This window comes from Marmota marmota, unplaced genomic scaffold (genome assembly GCF_001458135.2).
Source record: "Marmota marmota marmota unplaced genomic scaffold, marMar, whole genome shotgun sequence".
Lineage (NCBI taxonomy): Eukaryota > Metazoa > Chordata > Mammalia > Rodentia > Sciuridae > Marmota > Marmota marmota.
This window is the reverse complement of record NW_026000254.1, coordinates 83,664-105,111: the sequence shown is the minus strand read 5'-3', so window position 1 is coordinate 105,111 and position 21,448 is coordinate 83,664. Positions and strand designations below refer to the sequence as shown.

Here is a 21,448-nt window from a genome sequence, read left to right as displayed (position 1 = left end):
AAAAAAAAAGGGGGGGTGGGGATGTAGCTCAGTGGTTTAACACTCCAGGTTCATTCCTCAGTACCAAAAAAAAAACTTAAAAAAGTGGGAAATTCTAATGGGAAGGACACACAGGGAGATGAGATAGAAAATGACAAGGGTAGATGCTATCGTTAATGCTGTTCTTGGGTGGGGTAGTGAGTCCCTGAGTTTTCATAATACTACTATAACTCATATGTACAATATATATTCTTTTATCATATATCTACATTTTATTCATTTGTTTACAGTACTGGGGATTGAATCCCAGGGTGTTCTACCACTGAGATACATCTTTAGCACTTTTTTATTTTTAATTTTGAGACAGGGTCTCACTAAGTTGTCCAGGCTAGCCTCCTACGTGCAATCCTCCTGCCTCAACTTTCTGAGTGGCTAGGATTACAGGCATGTGCCACCATGCCCAGCATATCTAATATATTTTACATGAATAAACAGAGAGAAGAGTAAGAGGAAGTAAAAACTCATTTGAAGGGCTGGGGTTGTGGCTCAGTGGTAGTGCGCTTGCCTGGCATGTGTGAGGCACTGGGTTTGATTCTCGGCACCACATTTAAAGAAATAAAATAAAGGTCTATAAACAGCTAATATTTTTTAAAAAAACTCTTTTGAAGAGTTTCGCTCTTAGGGGAATTCAGAAATAAAGTCATGATTTCAAGGGGGATATGAGATAGAGTGGGTTTAAAAAATTCTTTTGAGATAAGAACAACAGGAGGGACTTTGATGAACTCACTTTCCCTCTAAAACAATGATAATATGGGCAAATCAACTGAAATCAATTTCAGAACTCTGGCAATTAACTAAAACCACAGAATGAAATGAAAATCATATATCCAAGAGAGATTACTGAATCTTGGTAAGACAGTAGGCTTTGTGACATTTTACTTGTGACTAGTCCCTTTCTACACTCCCCACACTCTCTCCCTTTCTCTCCCAGCTTTCAGCTCAGTGGTGTAGAAGCCAAAATGTAACCAAATTCCACACAACAGAGAGATATAACTACTTTGGGAATTTAAAAGGAAATTCTGGAGAATGAGACAACCATAGGGAACTTAGTGTACTCCTAGGGATCTAAGGGGCTATGCATGTACTCAAAGGTTATGTGTATACCTGGGAAAAACTTTGGAAAGAAGAGGATCTAAGTCACCTCCTTCTAGTTGACTGTAAAGCCCTGTACAAGCAGAAGTTGAAAGCTCAGATGGTGTAAATGGCTGAAATTTGAAAGTATGTTTTCTTATACACATCTTCACGGCAAAGGATGGAAGACATACAGGCAAGGCATTGAAGGAGATCTTCTGACCAATCATTGGCTGACCAACAATATATATTTACCCTGGTGTGACTCTTAGGAATCTAGGCTTAAAAATAAAAACAAGAACTTTTAAAATACAAGCTAGCAGAAAACTCAGGGGCCACTTAATATAAAGTAGGGAATACAGAATCTACAGAATTAATCCAGGAAAGTCAATAAACAGATACATGACACCAAGAACAATAATCACAACCACAACAGCAACAAAAGCTAAAGCAAAACAACAACAAACCTTGGGAGTCCGGACGTCAGCAAGATGGCAGAATAGGGTTTTCCAGCACTTGTCCCCCCGTAGAAACATCAATTTGAACTATCCACGCATGAAAATACCTTCACTAGAGCTAAGGAAACCAGGTGAGAGATTACAGCACCTGGGTGTAGCACAGAAATAAGAAAAGACATTGAAGAAGGCAAAAAGAACAGTTCCAAATTATCCACTCACCCCTCCCACAAACTCAGACAACACAGTGTAGCTAACCATGGTTAGATAGCTAACCATGAGGGGAAAGAAGAGGGAACTGAGAACTGAAATTTGTCTTGGACACCAAAACTGGGTCGATTCAAGTAAAACCCAGTTCTAGGTAACCATCCACAGTCCCAGATTCTAGGCCGGTACCTACAGACTGATACTCAAGGCCAACTCTGATACCAGGACAGATTCCCCAGAGTTCCAGGCTCTAGGACTACCTGATAGACTCAGTCTATAGGCCTATCCAAGCATCAGGCTGACCCCAGGCTCACAAATGGCTCAAGTTCCAGGCTAGCTCCCATATACTCAGGCTATTGGCCTTCTCCATAGCCAGTCCTTCCCCAGTAGCCCTGGGCCCCAGGCTTTAGGCCCATCCTAGCACTGGGCCAGCCTCCATAGCTCTAGCATTATAGCTACTCTCTGACAACCCAACCTGCAGGCCAGACCCTGGACCAGGCTAACCTCTAGCGTCCATGGCCTCAGGCTCCAGACCCACCACAGGTTCCAGACCAGCACAGAACGGTTGGCCCACATAACCCCATGCTGCAGGCCTACCTCAGCATGAGGTCAGCCCCCCTGGCCTCAGGTAGCAGGCTTGCAACTGGAGACACAGACTCTAGGTTTGTCCATGGGAGGCTGGTTCTGTGGCTCTACATTTAAGCAGAACCACAGTCCAAGCTTGTTCTAGCATATGTGGAATTTAGGTCCATCCCAGTAGAGTCCAATGCAGGGCTGGCCCCTTTGGATCGAGGCTTCATACCTTCCCTAGCACCAGGCCTACCCAGGCTCCAGGCTGATCCTATGGCTTAAGGCTACACTGGACCCAGAGCCCAAGCCTGCTCTAACACAGGATCAAGGCCCACCCCAATAGACATTAATGCTTGGCCAGTCCCTATAGACCAAGGCTCCAGGACCACCTCTGTAGACCCAGGCTCCAGGCCAGCTCCCATGGACCCAAGACCCAAGTCTCCTGCCCCATGGATTCAGGCTCCAGACTTTCCCAGTACCAGGGTAATCCCTTTGGAATCAGGCTTCAGGCAAAACCAGTGAATCCAGGGACCAGGCCTATCCCAGAGTCTGGTTAGACTTAGGTTCATGGCTCACCCCAGTACCAGGTCAGACCTTGTGAACACAGATTTTAGGCTAACCCCATGAATACAGACTCCAGGAATGCCCTTGTGGACCCAGGTTCCAGGCCCACCCCCATAGATCCAATCAATAGGTCAACCCCATTATATCCAGGCTCCAGTTCAAACACTAGGATAGCCTGACCAAGGACTGCAGCACCAAGCCTGCCCCATAGCCCACACTGACTAGTAAAGGCCTTTTACAGACAGTGTCACTTTTGCAAATCCTGGAATAAGTCCCTACCTCTTCAAATGCATAGAAACTGAAGTACAGTAATAATTATCAAAAATAACCAGGGAGCTGGATGCAGTGGTGTATGCCTATAATCCATGCAGCTGGGAGGCTGAGACAGGAGGATCACAAGTTCAAGGCCAGCTTCAGCAACTCAGAAAAGCCCTAACCAACTTAATAAGACCCTATCTCAAAATAAAAAATAAAAGGGCTGGGAATGTAGATCAGTGGTAAATTACTCTGGGGTTAAATTGCCAGTAACCCCCCACCGAAATAATATTAATCAAGGAAATACACTACTACTAGAGGAATAAAATAAAGCACCAATACCAAAATCTAAAAAAAAATTTATGAACTGTCTGAAAAAACAATTCAAAATAATTGTTTTAGTGAAATCCAAGAAAACACAAAAATAATCCAACGTAGCAATAAAATAATAAAAAATAAAGAAGAGAAAATTATTAGAGAGGTTGTAATTATAAAAAATTATAGAGCTGAAAAAGTAATTGAATGTAGAGAAAAAGGCAACAGATCATTAATAGCACAACTGATCAAGCAGAAGAAAGAACATACGAACTTGAAGACAGGTTATTTAAAAATATATACTGAGGAGAAAAAATAATGAAAAGAATGAAGAAGCTGAGCATGGTGGCAGCACACCTGTAATCCCAGCAACTTGGGAGACTGAGAAAGGAGGATTGCCAAATCTGAAGCCAGCATCAGCAACTTGGTAAGACCCTCCGCAACTTAGTAAGACCCCATTTAAAAATAAAAATTAAAAAAAGGTTGAGGATGTAGCTCATGGTAAAGCACCCCTGGGTTAGATTCCCAGTTTAAAAGAAAAAAAGAAAGAAAGAAAAAGAAAAAGAATGAAGAAGCTTGTGGGGTATATGGAGAAGCATCAAAGGAGCAAATAAATATTTGAATAGAAATTCATGAAAGAGAAGAGATAGACAAAGGAAAAGAAAGTTTATCAGAAGAAATAATAGCTGAAAACTTTCTAAATTTTAAAAAAGATATAACTATCTCTGTATAGGAAGGTCAAAGGTCTCCAATCAGATTCAATAAAAACATAGCTACAAAAGGACATATTATAATTGGACTGTCAGATGTCAACAAGAAAGAGAAGATCCTGAAAGCAGAAAAGAAAGAAGCAAATAACATGTAAGATAGTTATAAGGCTAGCATCAAATTCCTCAGCAGAATTCTTATAGGCCAGTAAAGAGTGGAATGATATTTTAATGTGCTGAAGGAATAAAACTGTCAACAAAGAATACTGTATCTGGCAAAGCTATCCTTTGAAAATGAAGGAGAGATGTAAGACTTTCCCAGACGAACAAAAGTTGAGGTATTTCATAACCCAGACTTGTCTTACAGGAAATGCAAAAGGGAATTCCTCAAGTTGAAAGAAAAGGATGCTAATTCGTAATATGAAAACATAAAGAAATCATAAAACTCACCAGTAAGTACACAGTCAAATTCAGAACACTCTAATACTACAATGGAAGTGTGTACATGACATCTTTAGAATGAGAGGAAACTATTAAAAATAATGATAGCTACCATAATCTGTTAATGGAAACACAATATAAAATGATGTAAATCATGAGATCAAAAGACATAAAATGTCATGTGTGATGGGGTGAAGTGAAAGTGTGGAGCTTCTTTTTTTCTCCTTCTCTCTCTTCTTATTTTGTAGTACTGAAACCCAAGGCACTCTTCCACTGATCCACATCACCACCTTTTTAAGTTTTTTTTTTTTTAGAAATTTTTATTCTTATTTTGAGGTAGGGTTTCACTAAATTGCTGAGGCTGGCCTTGAATTTGTGATCCTCCTGCCTCAGCCTCCCATGTAGTTGGGATTACAGGTTTGAACTATCAGATAAATGTGAAGTTTCTTTTTCTTTCTTCTTTTTCTTTTGGCTCTGGGGTCTTTACCACTGAGCTACATCCTCAACCCTTTTTTATTTTTTTTGTTTTGACACAGGGTCTCATTAAGTTGCTCAGTTGATAAGTTGATAAGGTTGGCCTTGAACTGTGATCCTCCTGTCTCAGCCTCTAGTCACTGGGATTACAGGTGTGCACTGAGAGAAGTGTGGAGTTTCAGTTTTTAAAATATATTTTTAGTTGTAGATGGACATGATACCTTTATTTTATTTTCTTTTATTTTTATGTGGTACTGGGGATTGAATCCAGTGCCTCATGCATGTTAGCAAGTGTTCTACCACTGAGCCACAACCCCAGCCCTGTGAAGTTTCTTAATGCAATTGAAGTTGTTATTAGTCTAAAATAGCCTCTTATAAATATATTTTATGTAAGCCTCATGGTAACCAGAAAGCAAAAACCTATAGGAGATACTACAAAAAATAAAGCATCAAAGGATACCACTAGAAGAAATCATCTAATCACACAGGAAGACAGCAAGTGATGAAGAGAGGATCAAAAGATCTACAAAACAACCAGAAAACAATTAACAAAATGGCAGTAATAAGTCCTTACCTACCAATAATTACCAGGATTTAAATGGATTAAATTCTGCAATCCAAAGGCATAGAGTGGCTGCATGGACCATAAAACAAGACTCAACTATGTGCTGCCTACAAGAGACTCAGTTTACCTTTAATGACACACATAGACTGAAAGAGAAAATATATGAAAAGATATTACATGTGAATGGAAACCAAAAGAGAGTAGGGGTAGCTATACTTCATCTGATAAAATAGACTTTAAAACTATAAAAAGAGGTAAGAAGGTCAATACATAATGATAAAAGGGCCAATTCCTCTGGAGGATATAACCATGCTAAACATTATGTGTACCCAACAGTGGAGCACTTAAATATACAAAGCAAATCTATCAACAGAGCTGAAGAGACAAACTGTAATGCAGTAATAAGAGGGGACTCTGATAAGCCACTTTCTATCTGAACAGATCATCCAGACAGAAAACCAATAAGGATACATTGGCCTTAAACTACACATAAGACCAAATGAACCCAACAGATTTATGCAGGATATTCTATCCAACAGCAGCAGAATACACATTCTTTTCAAACACACATGGAACATTCTCCAAGACAGATCATAGGCCACAAAACAAGTCTTAATAAATTTTAAAAAACTGAAATCATTTCAAATGTCTTTTCCAACCACAATGTTATGAAACAGAAATCAATAACAGAAAGAATTTCAGAAAATTCACAAATATGTGGAAATGAAACAATATACACCTGAATAACCAATGGGCCAAAGAAGAAATTAAAAGGGAAAATGTAAAATATCTTGAGGAAAATGAACATGGACATACAACATACCAAAACTTATGATGTGCAGCAAAAGCACTTCTAAGATGGAAGTAAATTGCAATAAATATCTACATAATAAAAGAAGAAAGATATCCAACAGCCTAACATTATACCTCAAGTAACTAGAAAAAGAAGAGCAAACTAAATCCAAAGTTAATAGAAGGAAGGCAATATTAAATATCTGTGCATAAATAAATGAAAAAGAGCTACAAAAAATAGAAAAAAATCAACAAAAGTAAGAGTTGTACTTTTTTTTAAAAAAATAAACAAAATCAACAAATCTTTAGCTAGATTAAGGAAAAAAAGAGAGATCTCAAACAAAATCATAAATGAAAGATGAGACATTACAACTGATGCCATAGAATCACAACAGATATAGGAGACTAATATGAACACCTGTACATCAACAAATTACATAACCTAGAAGAAACATAGAAATTCTTAGACATATACAAACTGTTAATAAATAGAAATTCTAAACCAACCAATAGTGAGTAAAGAGATTGAATCCATTAAAAAATAGTCTGTCATGGGGCACAGTGGCGCACTCCTGTAATCCCAGCAGCTTGGGAGGCTGAGACAGGAGAATTGCTAGTTCAAAGGCAGCCTCAGCAACAGTGAGGCACTATGCAACTCAGTGAGACCCTGTCTCTAAATAACATACAAAATAGGGCTGGGGATGTGCCTCAGTGGTCAAGTACCCGAGTTCAATTTCCGGTACCAAAAAGAAAATTTTAAAAAAATCTCTCATCAAAGAAAAGCTCAGGACCCAATGACTTCACTACTGAATACTACCAAATACTTAAAGAACTAATACCAATCCTTTTCAGACTCTTCCAAAACACTGAAGAAGGAGTATATCCAAACTCTTTTATGAGGCCATCATTATCTTGATACCAAAATCAGATAAGGACATTACAAGAAATGACAATTATAGGCTGATATCTTGAAGAAAATAGATGAAAAAATACTACTCAAAATATTATCAAACCAAATTTAATAGTACATTAAATGGATCACTAACCATGATCAAATAGGACTTATCCCAGGGATGCAAGGATATTCTCAACACATGCATATCTACAAAGATGACACACCATATTAACAAAGAGAAGGACAAAAACCATAAGATCATCTCCATAGATGCAGGAAATGCATCAACTTTAGTTAATAATAATGTATTGTAGGTTTGAAAATTGCTAAGAGAATAATAGATTGTAAGGGTTTTCAACAACAAAAATGTATGTGAAGCGATGCATATATTAATTAAATTGATTTAGCTATTCCCCGGTGCATGTATATTTTGAAACAAATGATCAAAATATATAATTTTTATTGGTCAACTAAATATAAATAAAGAATTTAATAATGAAAAAGAACAATAGCTGGGCATAGTGGTATACCAGTAATCTCATATACTCAGGAGTCTGAGGAAGAAGATCACAAGTTAGAGGCCTGGGCAAGTTAGCAGGATGTTGTTAGCAAGTTAGCAAGATGTTATTGTTTTAAACAACAACAAAACCTCAAGGGTAGTAACCAGATGTGGTGGTGCATGCCTTTAATCCCAGCTACTTGGGAGCCTAAGGCAGGAGGATTCCAAGTTTGAGGCCAGCCTAGGCAAATTTGTGAGACACTGCCTCAAAAAATTTTAAAAATGCCTGAGCTATAGCTCAGTGATAGAAAGTGCCTGCATGGTTCAATCTCCAATATTGAAAAAGAAAAAAAAAAAACCCACAACCTTGAGAGTGAAAGAGTGATACTACAAGTGTTAAAGCAAAGTATCTACAATGTCCAATTTAAAAAAAATTTGTAGCTATAGATAAACAGAATGCCTTTATTTAATTTGCTTTTTTAATACATATATTTTTTTAGTTGTAGGCGGACACAATATCTTTATTTTATTTTTATGTGGTGCTGAGGATCAAACCCAGTGCCTTACGTGTGCCAGGCGAGCGCTCTATCACTGAGCCCCAGCCCCAGCCCCTATTTTATTTATTTTTAGGTGGTGCTAAGGATTGAACCCAGTGCCTCACACATGCTAGACCAGCACTCCGCCACTGAGCCACAACGCCAGCCCATATACAATGTCCAATTTTTGACAAAAAAGAAATTACGAGACACACAAAGAAACAGGAAAGTATGATACACAGGACAAAAGGCAGCCAATGAAATATGATCCTGAGAGGGCCCATGTTTAGGACTTAAAAGACAAAGACTTTAGCTATTATAAATATTTTCAATGAAATAAAAACTATATCTAAAGAATTAAAGTATTAGAACAATATCTCAGCAAATGAGGAATACCAATAAAGTGGCAATTTAAAATATAATAAAATTGAAAAGTGCAATATCCAAAATGAATACTTCACTAGAGGGACTCAATGAGAGATTTGAGATGGGAGGAGAAAGGGTAAACCTGATAATAGGTTAATAGAAATTATCCACTCTAAGAATCTGAAAGATAAAAGGAAAGAGAAATGGATCATCACAAACCTGTGGGACACCATCAAATATAACACATACATAATGGGGTCCCAAAGGAAGAGGAAGAGAAAGAGGTAAAAGTTACCAAATTTAATGAAAAATATTAATCTACACATTTAAGGAGTTCAAAGAGAAAAAACTCAAAGAGATTTATATCTAGAAATATCATGGTGAGACTGATGAAAGTCAGAGATAAAAGAAAATCTTGAAAGAAGTAAGAGAAAATGACTTACACATTCAAGGGACTTTCAATAAGTTTGTTTCCTCATCAGATACCATGGAGGTCAGAAGATGGTGTGATGATATCTTCAAAATGAAGTAACAAAAAGACTGTCAACTATTAATTCTCTATCCAGCATTGCTGTCCTTTGAAAAGGAAAGAGAAGTTAGGATAAAGAAAAAGTGAGAGAATTTGTTTCTAGCAAACTTATTCTACAAGAAACACTGTCAGAACTGGGCATAGTGACACATAGCTGTAATCCCAGAGGCTTGGGAGGCTGAAGCAGGAGGATCCCAAGTTCAAAGCCAGCCTCAGCAATTCAGGGAGACCTTGTCTCTAAATAAAATACAAAAAAAGGGATGGGGATGTGGCTCAGTGGTAAAGTGTCCCTGGGTTAATTCCCTGGTACAAAAAAAAAAAAGAAAAGAAAAAAGAAAAAGAAAGAAAGAAAGATAGACTTTCAGGTTGAAATTAAAGTTGACTAAATATGCAGGGTATGGTGGTGAACACACCTATAATACCTGTGGCTCAGGAGGCTGAGTCAGGATGATTTCGAGTTCAAAGCCAGCTTCAGCAATTTACTGAGGCTCTAAGCAACTTAGAAAGATCCTGTCTCTAGATAAAATATAAAAAAGTGGGGCTGGGGTTGTGGCTCAGAGGTAGAAGTGCTTGCCTAGCATGCATGAGGTACTGGGTTCGATCCTCAGCTACCACATAAAAATAAAATAAAGATATTGTGTCTACCTATAACTAAAAAATTTAAAATATATATGTATGTGTGTGTATATATATATATATATATATGTGTGTGTGTGTGTGCGCGCGTGCGTGTGTGTGTATGTGTGTGTGTATATATATATATATATGGCTGTGGATGGAGATGTGGGTCAGTGGTTAAGGGTTCAATCCCTGGTACCAAAAAAAAAAAAAATTGGCTAACTGTTAACTTGAAGGTAACTATACAGTATTACAAAAGAAAGTATTTTTGTTTGTAACTTTTATTTTCCTTTCTATCTTAAAAGACAACTGCATAGCCAGGTAAGGTGGTGAATGTTTGTAATCCCAGCCACACAGGAGGCAGGGGTAGGAGGACTGCAAGTCCAAGGCCAGCCTAGGCAACTTGATGAGACCCTCAATAAATATTTTTAAGGGTTTGGGATGTAGCTCAATGGTAGAGCACCTGTAGGTTCAATCCCAAGTACTGGGGACATAGACATAAAAATAAATTAATAAATAACTATTTAAATGAAAATAATAAAATTGTTGATTTGGCTTATAATGTATAAAAAGATGATTTTTAGGACAATAATGCAATAGAGGTGGGAGGGAAAAGTGGTACACTGAAACAAAGTTTTTTTAAAAAAATATTTATTTTTTAGTTACAGGTGGACACAACATCTTTATTTCATTTTTATGTGGTGCTGAGAATTGAACCCAGTATCTCACGTGTGCTAGGCAAGCATTCTACCACTGAGCCACAACCACAGCCCCACAAAGTTTTTATATACTATTTGAATTGAGTTATTATTAATCCAAAGTAGATTTTTACAAGTTATCATGTTGATTGTAATACTCATGGTGATCTGTAAAATCTGAGCTAAAAATACAGTTAAAAAGGGAATTAAGGGCTGGGGTTCTGGCTCAATGATAGAGTGCTTGCCTAGCACATGTGAGGCATTGGGTTTGATCCTCAGCACCACATAAAAATAAGTAAATAGGGCTGAGGTTGTAACTCAGTTGGTAGAGTGCTTGCCTAGCACGGGTGAGGCACTGGGTTCAAGCCTTGGAACCACATAAAAATAAAATAAAGATATTGTGTCCATCTACTATAAAAAATTTAATAAATAAATAAAGTTGTTATATTCATCCACAACTAAAAATAATTTTTTAAAAAGGGGAATTAAAAATTTACAGTAGACAGTATCTATTTAACACAAAAGAAGAGAGGAATTGGGGAACAGATGAACACAAACAACGTAAGACATACAGGACGTCAGGCACCTTGGAACATACATATAATACCAGCGACTTGAGACCAATCTCGGCAACTTAGCAAGGCCCTAAGCAACTTAGTGAGATCCTGTCTTAAAATAAAAAATAAAAAGGGGCTGGAGTGTACACAGTAGTTAGGGACCCCTGGGTTCAATCTCCAGTATAAAAAAAAAAAGACATACATGAAGTGAATAACAATCTTTCACAAACCCATTCCAAAAACAAAGGAGGATGAAACAATGTCTAAATCATTCTATGCAACCTACATACTATGTAGGTTGTATGATAAGAAAACTATAGACCAATATCCCTTATAATATCCTTTATGAACATAGATGTAAAAATCTCAACAAAGTACTAGCAAAACAAATCTAGTAGCATATAAAAATTGTATATAACATGATCAGGTGGGTTTTTATCTGAAAATTAATGTAATATACCATATAAATAAAGCATAAAATACACGATCATTTTAATAGCTGCAGAAAAAACATTTGACAAAAATCCAACACACATGCAACAATTAGGAATAGAAGGAAACTTTCTCAACCTGATAAAGGGTATCAACATAGGACACACAGCTAACATCGTATGAAAAGGAGAAAGACTCAATATTTCCCCCCTAAGATCAGAAGTAAGACAAGTATATCTGCTCTTATAATTTCTTGTCAAAATTGTAATAAAAAGGGTCTGGGGTTGTAACTCAGTGGTAGAGTGCTTGCCTAGTATATGTGAGGAACTGGATTCAATTCTCAGCACCACAGATAAACAAATAAATCTAAAAATAAAGGTCCATCAACAACTAAAAAATATTTTTAAAATTGTAATAAAATGTCTAACCAGGGCAATTAGTCAAGGAAAAACTTGGTATCTATTTAGGAAAGGAAAAATTAAGACCATATATATTTACAAATGATACCTTTTTATTGAGACATAATATTTATACATCTTTATGGGGTATACTATGGTAATTCAATACATGTTCACAAAGTAAAATAACCAAATCAGGGTAGTAAGCATTTCCATCTCTTCAAAGCATTTCTATAAAATCATTTTTATGTGTTGTGAATTTTATACTTTTCTAGTTTGTTGTTGTTGTTGTTGTTTGTATCAGGGATTGAACCCAGAGGTGCTGAAACCCCGAGCCACATTCCCAGCCCTTTTTATTTTTTATTTAGAGACAGGATCTCACTAAGTGGCTTAGGGCTGAGTTACTGAGGCTGGCCTCAAACTTACAAACCTCCTGCCTCAGCCTCCTGAGTCACTGGTATTACAGGCATGCACCTGACCCCCATACTCTTATAGTTATTTTGAATTATACCATATATTTTTTAACCAATAGTTGTTACTGTGCTATAGAAAATCATAACTAATTCCTCCTCTCTGTGTTTTAGTGCCCTTTATTAAACTAATTTCCAGCCCCCATCCCCACTGCCATTTCCAATGTCCAAGAACAACTATTCCACACCATTCTTCTATGAGATGAACTACTGAGTTTCCACAAATTTGTGAGAATTACATGATTTTATATATGTAAAAAAACCTAAGGAATACACTAAATAATTATTTGAACTAATAATCATTTTAAGCAATGTATGATAAACAATAAACAAAAATCAAATGTATTTCTATACATTAGCAATAAGCAATCAGAAAGTGAAAAAAAAGAAAAAAATCCTATTTATAATAGCCTCAAAAAGAATACAATGCCTAGTAATAACTTAACAAAAGAAGTACATAACTTATATGATGAAAACTACAAAACACTCCTGAAAGAAATTAAAGAAGTTCTAAATAAACAGAGGATATGCCATGTTTATATAGTAGAAGAGAATATTGTTAAATGGCAACACTCCCCACACAGATATATAAATTCTGCACAATCCTTATTGAAATTACAGTCTTTTTAAAAAAGAAATTGATAAGCTAATCCTAAAATTCATATGGAAAAATAAAAGTGCCTTAGCAGAGCCAAAACTATCTTGAAAAAGAAAAACAATGTTAATGAAGTCCTACTTCCTTATTTCAAAATGTTCTATATAGCTATAGTAAATAAGACAGTATGGTCTGGTGTAGTAAAAGACCTACAGATCAATGGAATAGAATTTAGAAACCAGAAATTTCCCTTTATATTTGTGATATATGGCCAAGTGATTTTTGACAAGGTTGCAAAGATCATCCAGTGAGGAAAAGAATACTTTTATCAGTAAAAGGTGCTGAGAGTGAGATAGTCACATCACAAGAGTGAATGTAGACTAAGCGATGGTTTGAATGTGTTCCCTCAAAGTTTATGTGTTGGTAACTTAATCTTCAAGTTCATATGTTGATACTATTTGGAAGTGAGGTCTTTGAGAGGTAACTGGGGTTAGATAAAGTCCTGAGAGTCAGGCCCCACGATGGGATCAGTGGCTTTATAAGAAAAGGAAGAGAGACTTCAATATTCATACCCTCACTCTCTCACCATGTGATGACTTTTGCCATGTTATGATGCAGCAAGAAGGCCCTCACCAGATACAGTTCCTCAACCTCGAACTTCCCAGGCTTTTCTTTATAAATTATCCAATTACAAAATATAAAGCCCCTTTTCTTTATAAATATTGTATTGTAGCAATACAAAACAGACGAAGACAGACTCTTATATTATACTACCCAGAAAAATTAACTCAAAATGGATCATCAACATAAATGTAAGAGCTAGAGCTATAAAATTCCTAGAGGAAAACAGTAATAAATCTTTGTGACCTTGAGTTAGACAATGATTTCTTAGATATAATACTAAAAGCACAAGTGACAAATGAAAAAAAAATGGACTTCACCAAAATTAGAAACTTCTGTGCATCAAAGGACACAACCCAGAAAGTGAAAAGACAACCCACAGAATGGAAGAAAATACTTGGAATTCATATATTTGATGAGGGACAAGATATACAAAGAACTCTTACAACTCAAACATAAAAAGAAACAATACCAATGAAAATGAGCTAAAGATTTGAATAGACATTTCTTCAAAGACTATATACAAATAGCCAAAAATATATAACAGGATATTTAAAATAATTAGTCAGTAGGAAAATGAAAATCAAAACAATGCAATTCTACTTTATACTCATTAGGATGGGTATAATAAAAGACAATAAAAAGTGTTGGTGAGAAGGTGGAGAAATGGAGACCCTCATATATTGCTAGTGGGAATGTAAAATGTGTAGCCACTTTTGCAGTTTGGTAGTTTCTTAAAAAGTTAAACACAGAGTTGCTATAAGACACATCTCTTCTACCCAAGAGAAAAGAAAACATAAATCCACCCAAAAACTTGCACATGAATGTTCAGAGAAACATTATTCATAATAGCTAAACATGAAAACAATCAAAATGTCTGTCAACTGAGCAATGAATAAACATGGCATTATTTGGCAATAAAAAGAAATGATATATGCAACAACATGGATGAACCTCAAGAACATTATGCTAAGTGAAAGAAGCCAGAAATAAAACCTAATATATTACATGACTGCATTTATATGAAATGTCTAGAACAGGCAAATCTATAGAGATGGAAAGTATATTAGTAGTGGCCTAGGGCTGGGAAGAAGGGAAGTAATAAGGGATGAATGCTAATAAGTAGAAAGCTTCTCTGGCAGGGAAGAGGGATGAAAATGTTCTAAAACTGATCATGGTGATGATTTTACAACTCCATACATATACTACAAACCACTGACCAGTACCCTTCAAAAGGGTAAATTTTATGGTATGTACATCTCAATCAAGTTGTAACAAAAAGACAGAAGCGGGCTGGGGTGTAGCTCAGTGGAAGAGTACATGCTTAGCACAGATGAGGCCCTGGGTTTGATTCTCAGTGCTTAAAAAAGAAAAAAAAAAGAAAGAGAAAAAATGTGGAGGAAGCAATAAAAAAAATCTATGTGTTAATGAGAGTGATTTTTTTAAGATGAGAAAAATATTATTTTGGCTCACAGTTTTAGGAGTTTAGTCCAAGGTCAGCCAACTCCATAGCTCTGGGCCCAAAAATATCATCATGGTGGAAGGGCTTGGCAGAGGAAAGTAGCTCAAAACATGGCAACCAGGAAGCAGAGGAGACATTTACCAGGGACAAAATATAAACCCCAAAGGCACATCCCCAGTGACATACTTTCTCCAACCATACCCTACCTGCCTACAGTTACCACCCAGTTAACCCATCTCAGTGAATTAATCCACTGATTAGGTTACAAATCTCTGAGAGTGATCCTGTAGAGAGGGGAAAATTGGTAGAGCAATGTCCTAAAGTAGGTAAGAGAGGGTGAGATCTAGAGCCAAAGTGTAAGGTATGCATTGGGGGTTTCAGGACCTTATACATGCAAAGCACATGCTCTACTACTGAGCTATACCCTTAGCCCAAAGAACTGGATTTTGATGACAGCATAAATAGATTATCCATAATAATAGAGAAGTAGGCAGGGCATGTGAGTACAGATGTTATATGGTGGTTGGATGTGAGAGTGGGAAGTGGTGGATGTTTTCTTCTTTTTTATTTCTTTTTTGTAGTTGTAGATGGACAGCATGTCTTTATTTGTTTCATTTTTATATGGTGCTAAGGATGGAACCCAGTGCCTCACACATGCGGGGCAACTGCTCTGCCACTGAGCCACAGTCGCAGCCCAGATGTTTTCTTCTGATGCCTTTACTTTTTCAGTTAAATAGGAAGCCTGAACATGATGGGAGAGGCTGTGTTGGAGTTTTGAGGAGAGAGAAGGTATGAAATCATCATCTTGGAAAGTAGGAGAGTGAATGGCTTGGGGAAATGCTTGGGAACAGGCAGAGTTGGATTTAACCAGGGATGGGGTTTTGCCTGGTAAGTATGATGAAGTAAGAGAGGGGCAAGGGAAATGAGGCTGTATACAAGAGAATAATTATAATTAATGGTGAGCCATGGAATTTATCCTAATTAAACAAGGTACATGGGAGCAAAAGTGTGACAACATTCGGTCCCAGTGGGGTTGAAAGATTGCTGGATTGGGGGATTAGAGGCAGTGAGCAAGAAGGATAGAAAGTACTGGTTAGATAGCAGGATGTTAGAAAATGAAATCATGGAGATTTCATTTTCTAACATCACAGGTACTGCTAAGAAGAAAGATAACATTGCTAGAATGGGTGGTTGAGGTGCAGTCAAAAAGCAGGATCTCTATAGGAGAGTTGGTCACAGAAATGAGAGATGAGAAGGATCATTAGAAGGATCATTTATGAGGATATTAAAATCATACAGAGTTCAAACTTGAGCAGTGTTAAAGAGAGTTACAGTGAGTTCATAGCTAAACAACTTCTAGGAATGAGAAAGGGGGCAAGTATGTATGTCTACACATGACCATAACAGAGGGGCAGTGGATGGTAGAGTCTGATGATTTGAGATTTAAACAGGGTGACTGATAGTTGTATAATCTCAAAGAATATCAACATAGATCACTTATTAATTACAGAGGAACAAAGAGTACATGGCTGAGGGTGTGGGTCACTGGACTAGCATGCACAAGGCTCTGGGTTCCATTCCCAGCACTGCAAAAAAATACAATTATATGTTGCTTAACAATGGAGATGTGTTCTGAGAAATGTATTGTCAGGCAATTTTATAGTTGTGTGAACATCACAGAATGTACTTACACGAACTAAGACAACTATGACGTTACTAGTCAATTGAATCATATGAGACCACTGTCATATCCGTGTCCATCATTGACCAAAACATCATTATGTGGTGCATGGCTGTAACTACAGTGGAGAAACCTGGCAGACTTTACCTTAAACAAAAAGAAACAAAATTAAGATTAAGAAAAAAAGATACCAGGTGCCTCCTGATATGACACACTCGAGACCCAACATCTCCTCTATGGTATTCTTGCCAAAATTACATAACTGGAATATAATCACAATCAAACTTCAGACAAACCTAAATTTTATAAAAATAACTGGTCAGAATACTTCAAAGTTATCAAAGTCATGAAAGACAAAGACTAAAGATCAGATAAGGCCAGGGAGGTTAGGGGGTCCAGATTGGAGAGCCTAAGGAGACATATGATGAATCATGAATCGGATCCTACAAGAAAAAAAATATATTAGTAGAAAAACTGATAAAGTCTAATAAGTTCTATACTTTTATTAGTAGTACTGCACCAATATTAATTTTCTAATTTTTTGTTGTTGTAGTACCAGAGATTGAATTCAGGGCCTTACTCATGCTAGGCAAGCACTACACCAATGAGCTACACTCCCAGCCCAATTTTCTATTTTTTTTTTCTTTTTGGTACTGGTATTGAACCCTGGGGCATTCAAACACTGAGCCACATCCCCAACTCATTTTTGTATTTTAGTTAAAGACAGGGTCTCACTGAGTTGCTTAGCATCTCGCTAAGTTGCTGAGGCTGGATTTGAATTCACAATTCTTCTGCCTCAGCCTCCCAAGCAGCTGGCTAATTTTCTAAGTTTTGATACATAAACTATAGTTATATAATTTCTTAACCTTTAGGGGATCCGAGTGAAGGATATATGGGAACTCTTCTGAAATTATTTTAAAATTTGAAAGTTTAAAAATTGTAAAAACAAACAAATAATGATTAAGAAAGAGGAAGACAAAATGTCTGGAAAAGACGATTAGAAGCAAGGACACCCAATTCAGAAGGCTAAGGCAGGAAGACTGCAAGTTCAAGGTCAGCCTCAGCAACTTATCAAGACTTAGTCTCAAAAAAAAAAAAAAAGGGACTGGGGTTATGGCTCAGTGGTAAAGCATCCCTGGATTCAATCCCCAGTAACATACACACACACACACACACACACACAAAAAAAAAAAATAATAATAATAAATAAGCAGCAAGGACACCTACCATCACCTCCCACCCTCCTGGTAAGAAGGGTATGAGAGCTACTGGGGGAACAGAGTGTTCAGGGGGAAGTCAAATCTCCATTAAAACAGTGATTCTCAGTGTGGACAGTCAAGGAGTGTTTGGGGGCACTTCTGATTGTCACAAAAGTAAGAGATCATTAGTGACATTTAGTGGGCACAGACCAGAGGTATACTCAAGATAACACCACACAATAAAAAAGTGTTCTGCATACCGTACAACTTTAAAATGTTGTATCAGACTATCATATTGATAAAAAATATGTTCATTCATTCATTTATTTGTCCAACATTTATTGAGAGAGCCTACTATGTGCCAAGCATTGTTTTAGGTAATACAGGTACACCAGGGAACAAAAAAAAGACAAAAACTGCTGTCTTTCTGTTGCTTACAAATGAGTGTCAGACAATAACAACAAATATAATAGAGGTAAATAATATACAGTCAGGTGCTGCATAATGATAGTCAACTAAGGACCATATATATGACAGTGGTCCCATAAGATTACATCACCTAGGGACATCATAGCCATGTTAGTTTGCATAAGTACACTCTCTTATGTTTGCACAATGACAAAATTGCCTAACGACACACTTCATGGAGAGTATCACCACTGTTAAGTGACACATGACTATTATCTAAGAAAATAAAGAATACTATGGAAAAAATAGAGTAGGGTTAGTGGTAGGAGGGAGCTGAAATTTTAGATCGGATGGTCAAGGTAAACCCTAACTGAGAAAGTGACAACTGAGTAGAGGCCTGAAAGAAGTAAGGGCATGAGCTTTGTGGATACTTGGGGTACATGGAAATGTGACTAGGTACATGGAAAGGCCTAGTACAAAATCCCAAAGGTAGAAACATACCTAATGTGTTCAATTATCTTCCTTTAAGGAGACCAGAATGAGTGAAACAGAGCAAGGAGTTGGGGGAGTGGTAGCAGATAAGGCCAGGGAGGTTAGGGGGAACAGATCAGGGATTTTAATATATATTAACATCTCCAGAAATTCAATGACTTTATAAATTGAGGGAAGATTGTTTTGTTTAGAAGTTTATAAAGAATTGTTCACCATTTAGGAAAACTGCACCCTCCTACCTGTGGTTTCACCAATCAATACACATGTAGCTGTCACATTTACAGGTGCAAGTATCATTATGTGCAAGACCATTTCATTATGTCTTCTAGTAGAGTCCTATCCTAGCCTGTATGTACTGAAATGCATATTGTTTCCTTTTCAACTATTCTTTCTTTATTTCTGCCTTATATTACAACTAGGACATTATATTGGTTGGGAGGGAATTATGTGTGCAGACAGATTCTACTTTGTATGCACTTCACTTAAGAATAGTGAAGGGGGCATTTCAAATATTTCAAATTATACATTTTAGAGTGTAGGTCCAATAGGTTTCAGAAAGACCAAGATATGGCAAGAAAATGAAGGGAGTATTCTAAAGCCAGGATGAGAATGGAGGAATGGATTGCTGATGCCTGAAAGTGAGTTTCAGAAGGCTTGGTAGAAGGACTTCCCGATAAGGACAGAAAAGAGGTTGCTCAGGGATGCATGAAGATGTAACCAGGAAATCGATAGGCTTCTTGTGGTGACTAATGTTATGTAGGATGAAGGGTTTTTTTTTTATGTGTGGAGGGGTACTGGGGTTTGAACCCAGGGGTACTTTACCACTGAGCTACATCCCCAGCCCTTTTTAATTATTATTTTTTATTCTGAGACAGGGTCTTGCTAAGTTGCTTAGAGCCTCCTTAAATTTCTGAGGCTGGCTTTGAACTTGTGATCCTTCTGCCCCAGCCTCCCAAGTCTCTGGGATTACAGGTGTGTGCCTGTAATCGTGATCTTTCTACCTGTTTAACAGAATAGGCCAGGAAACAAAGAGGGTTCTCTCCTTCACAGACCAGAGCATCTCAAGGCCAGGCTCCATTTTTTACCCTGCCCTTAGGCCAAGCACACTGCTATAAACAGGGCACTTCTAACCTCTTTGAGGCTGGGAAGAGACAGGCTGAAAAAGGAAAAATAACAGAAAGACAGAAGCATTCAGAAAAAAGATCCAATGGGCAAGGGTCAGAGACAGATAAGGAGAAAACAGAGACCAAGAGAGACAATATTCTTTTCAATTACTACAGTCATTATTTATTGAATTTTTTCTAGGGGCCTGGTGCTGGGCAAAGTGATGCACATACATTACTATCTCAAATAGAGATTATTAGGGCCCCATTAGACAGATGATGAAACTGAGGCCCAGATAAGTAAAGTAGCCCAAGGTTTCAAAGCTAGTTTTAACTGATTGGGTCAGGATTCTGCCTCTTATATCTGGGCTGTCTAGTATGTCTCAGAGGGCGAGACAGACAGAAACAGTGGGGTGGGGGTAGACAGGGAGACAGAGAGCTACGCAGACGATCACGTGAGCGGCAGACCCACACAGAATCATTTCCCAAGGGACTGGGATCAGCGGAGGGTGGGCTTAGCGGTGGGCTCCGCAGGGTACTCACCTGGGCGCCGTCTGGGGATCTCAGGAGCACTCGCCCTCCCTCGGCTACCCGTACGATCCTCCACCACCCGCTGACCTACGGTTGAGAGGCCGCCCAGGTAAAAGCTCGCCCAGGCCCCACCCCTCACGCGCTCTGGGCGGGCCTCTTCTCCCCTCCACTTCCCCCACCACCCGCATCCTTACGGCTTCTCACCAGACACCTCTAGCCGTCGGCGCCGCTGCTGCCAGGCGCGAAGAGATGTCAGGGGCCCTCAGCACGATCTCGCAAATATACTGGACGCTTCCCTCCCGCTGGCTCCGGAGCTAGCGGGGTCACAGGCCTCCACCGCTACCGACGGCTCCTCGGCTCCCATTGGAAGAGTGCCTTCTGCCTTCCCTGGGATTGGCTGAAAATGGAAACACTTTATTTTTACCCCCCAGGCAGGGATCCAAGCCGAGGAAAACTCCGCCCCTTCGGGGGTCTTTGATTGGTTTACGAGCCTAACCCATCCGNACACCTGTAATCACAGTAACTCAGGAGACTGAGGCAGGAGGATCACAAGTTTGAAGCTAGCCTCAACAACTTTAGCAAGGCCCTAAATAACTTAGTGATACCCTGTCTGAAAATAAAATATAAAAAGGGCTGGGGATGTGTCTCCCTGGTTAAGCACCTCTAGGTTCAATCCCTGGTACTACAAAGTGAAAAAATAAAAATCACAGTACTTATTAGATCCTCCATAAGATCTTATGATTTAATGAATTAATGGGGAGCACATATATTACTCTAGCACATATTTGCTTTATATATGTGTATACACACACACACACACACACACACACACACACACACACATAGCAGGGTACTCTACCACAGAGCTACATCCCCAACCCTTTTTATTTTTATTTTGAACAG

The 21,448-nt window shown here is 38.0% G+C and overlaps 1 protein-coding gene across 14 annotated transcripts in view; it reads right to left on the bottom strand.

Annotated features, from left to right (window-relative positions):
- Kantr (KANTR integral membrane protein) overlaps positions 1–21,042 on the bottom strand; it is an 89,641-nt gene extending 68,599 nt beyond the window's left edge. For 4 of the 14 annotated variants that reach the window (XR_007344856.1, XR_001505797.2, XR_007344853.1 and 1 more), the window contains exons 1-4: positions 20,750–21,042; positions 20,558–20,632; positions 16,823–16,959; positions 9,195–9,327 (exon numbers count right to left, since the gene is read on the bottom strand). The gene's annotated coding sequence lies outside the window, so the exon portion shown is untranslated. Of the gene's footprint in view, positions 1–1,577; positions 1,717–9,194; positions 9,328–16,822; positions 16,960–20,557; positions 20,633–20,749 lie in introns of all 14 variants that reach the window. The other 10 variants (XR_007344851.1, XM_048796664.1, XR_007344852.1 and 7 more) reach the window with 7 other exon arrangements.
- Positions 21,043–21,448: the final 406 nt, after the last annotated feature.